The sequence below is a fragment of the Hibiscus syriacus genome, unplaced genomic scaffold (assembly GCF_006381635.1).
Source record: "Hibiscus syriacus cultivar Baekdansim isolate YM2019G1 unplaced genomic scaffold, ASM638163v2 tig00110684_pilon, whole genome shotgun sequence".
NCBI lineage: Eukaryota > Viridiplantae > Streptophyta > Magnoliopsida > Malvales > Malvaceae > Hibiscus > Hibiscus syriacus.
Genome location: NW_024062824.1, coordinates 126662 through 130259, shown reverse-complemented (window position 1 = coordinate 130259; position 3598 = coordinate 126662).

The following is a 3598-nucleotide window of genomic DNA, read 5'->3' as shown; positions in this document are numbered from 1 at the left end:
CAAAAGAACTCCAATCTGCTTGTAAAAGGATAATAGACATTTTCCGGGGAAATCAGTACTGCTCTAATTCCTTGTCCTAAAGCATTAGATGCCCCATCAAAATACAACCTCCAAGATTTATCATCTGAAATTGTTTCCTCCTTGGTTGTGATGCACATCAGATCCTCGTCTGGAAAATTAAAGTTTAAGGACTCATAATTATTTGAGGCACGACTTGCAAGGAAATCTACTATGGCACTCCCTTTGATTGCTTTTTGGTTCACATATACAATGTCAAATTCTGATAACAACATCTACCATCTAGCCAATCTACCAGTTAAAGCTGGTGATTCCATTAAAAATTTCAAAGGGTCAAGCTTAGATATCAACCAAGTAGTCTGGTATAACATGTATTGCCTGAGCCTTCGAGTAGTCCATACCAAAGCACAACATAGCTTTTGAATTGGCGGCTATCGAATCTCACAATCAGTGAACTTTTTGCTTAGATAATAGATAGCTCTCTCTTTCTTTCTAGATTCGTCATGTTACCCCAATACACATCCCATTGAATTTTCAAAGACCGTTAGATAAAGGATCAATGGTTTACCAGGGACTGGTGATACCAGAATTAGAGTATTAGACAAATATCCCTTGATTATCTCCAAAGCCTTTTGGCACTCGTAGTTCCAAACTTCGGGGTTGTTCTTTCGAAGCAATTTGAAAACTGGGTCACATTTTTCAGTTAATTGTGAAATGAATCGAGATATATAATTTAACCTTCCTAAGAATCCTCGAACTTCTTTCTGTGTACGAGGCGGTGGAAGATCTTGTATGGCCTTTACTTTATCTGGATCAATCTCAATTCTTTTTTGACTAACCACGAAACCCAAGAGTTTCCCTGACGTTACCCCGAATGTGCATTTAGTTGGATTGAGTTTCAATTGATATTTCCTCAACCTTTGGAAAAGCTTCCTCAAGTTTTGAATGTGTTCACCTTCAATCCTGGACTTGGCAATCATGTCATCCACAAACACTTCAATTTCTTTATGCATCATGTCATGGAAAAGAGTCACCATAGCTCTTTGGTAAGTTGCCCCAGCATTTTTCAAACCAAATGGCATCACTTTATAGCAAAATATGCCCCACATAGTCATAAATGTGGTTTTTTCCATGTCTTCAATGTTCATTTTTATTTGGTTATACCCCGAGAAGCCATCCATAAAAGAAAACCACGAATGACCAACAGTGTTATCCACTAAAGTATCTATATGAGGTAATGGAAAATTGTCCTTCGGGCTTGCTTTATTAAGATCTCTGTAATCCACACACATGCGAACTTTACCATTTTTCTTTAGCACAGGGACTATGTTGGCAACCCATTCTGGATACTTTGCCGCTTGAAGAAACCCTGCATCAATCTGTTTCATCACTTCCTCTTTAATTTTTAACAACATTTCTGGCTTCATTCTTCTGAGCTTTTGCTGAACTGGCTTACACTCAGGCTTTATCGGAAGCTTGTGCACTACTATATCTGTACTCAGACCTGGCATATCTTGGTAAGACCATGCAAAGATGTCCTTGAATTCTCGAAGAAGATCTATCAAGTCTTGTCTTATCTCAGCAGAAAGTGTGCTGCCGATTTTCACTTCTCTCTTACCATCATTAGTTTTCAAGTTTATAACCTCAGTTTCTTCCTGGTGAGGTAAAATCTATTTATCCTCATTTTCTACCAGTCTTAATAGTTCGTTAGGAACATTACATTCTAGCTCATCTTGACACTCATTGATTTCTTCCAGACATATGGGCTGCTCAAAGTTTATCTCAGTATTAAATTCAGAAACATTCATGCCATTGATATGGTGAAACCTGCAAAGGGAAAAATTGAATCGAATATATATTTGGAAGGAGATCAAAATTTATGAAATGAATGTAAAGAATAAAGAATGAAAATGTAAAATAATGATAGTCATTTAAGAAACAAAAGACTGTTTTTTATTGAAAGCAAGTAGAGTTAACATAACTGCCCTTATGAAAATTCCTTAATACTTGCGGATACAAGTATAAGGATTAGTACTGGGTATTACTCTGAATTAATCTTAAAAACTATAGGGAGATCCTCTGCAGTCCAATTTTTCAGTGTTTCCCCTGGGAAGCAAGGACGGATTCCAGCCAAATATCTTCCTGCTTTATCATCCCCATTTATCATGTTAATGACCAAACCCTCCATAGCTTCATTGAACAAGTTTCTATCTTTCATCTGCTCTTCTTCGTCAAGCTCTCTGGTTAATTATTCCTCTATATCAAACACTCTTCCAAACTTGAAAGAGCTCATCAGAGGAGGAAAAGACATATGCTCCCATGGAATTTCCTCTCCTTTCAGTCTAGCTCTTCTTATTTCACCTCTCTTTTTCGTTTCTTTCTTTCTTTGCTGAAAATCAGGCTTAAATCCTAGCCCAAAGTGATCGTTCTTCATCAAGACAAATTTGGGATATAAAGTCCCTTGCAGGCATCTACCAAGACCCCTTCCTATCTTGGCTCCTTTTCCTAGAGTCTCTCGCACAATCATCTTAGTACAATCAGATAAACGTGGGCGAGGAATCTTGTTTCCTTCAGCAACAAAAGTAGCATTGATAAATTCTAAGGCTCTGAAGGAACACTCTAGAGCATTCTCATTCGTCTCAATATATGGGGCGTCAGTCGTCACAGAAGCAATAATTTCTTCCTCTGCCCCAATACTAATCAACTGACCATCTGACACTAATTTCAATTTTTGGTGTAAGGACGAAGGGACTGCCCCTGCAGAATGAATCCATGGCCTCCCAAGCAAGCAATTATATGAAGGGTTGATGTCCATCACCACAAAATCAATATTGTAGACAGTTGGTCCTATCAACAGTGGTACCTCTATCTTTCCAAGCACATCCCGCTGAGTTCCATCAAAGGCTCTGACAATGTTTTGGTAGGCCCTCATATGTGAGTTGTCCACCGGTAACCTTCGTAATGTGGCCATAGGCATAACATTAAGTGTAGACCCATTGTCAATCAAAACGCATGGTAAGACATGACCATGACAGTGAGTTGTGATATTGAGGGCTTTTACCGATTCCATTCCATCATCAGGAATTTCATCATCAGTGAAAGTTATGTAGTTATCAGCAGCTATGTACCCTACAATTCGATCCAACTTGTTTACTGGTATATCCTCAGGCACAAACGTTTGATTGAGCACTCTCATTAAAGCATTCCGATGTACCTATGAATTTATTAACAAATCCAGAATCGAAATCCGTGCTTGTTGCTTGTGTAGCTGCTCAACTACACTATACTCACTATGTTTTAGAAACTTCAAGAATTCTTGAGCTTGTGTTTCTGTTACCGACTCATTGATCATTGGTGGGGGTTCATCGTTGAATATCTTCTGCGGTACCACTACAACTTTTCCTTTCGCTTTCACTTTGTCTACTTTTTTCGATATCTCAGGAGAATAGAACCTCCCACTTCTTGTGAAGTGACCAACTTCATTCACTATTTCAGTCATCAAGTTGCCTCCTGGTGCTTCACCTTCAACTACCTTTATTTTCTCTAGCGAATCAGATTCCCTTATAAATGAAACATTGGC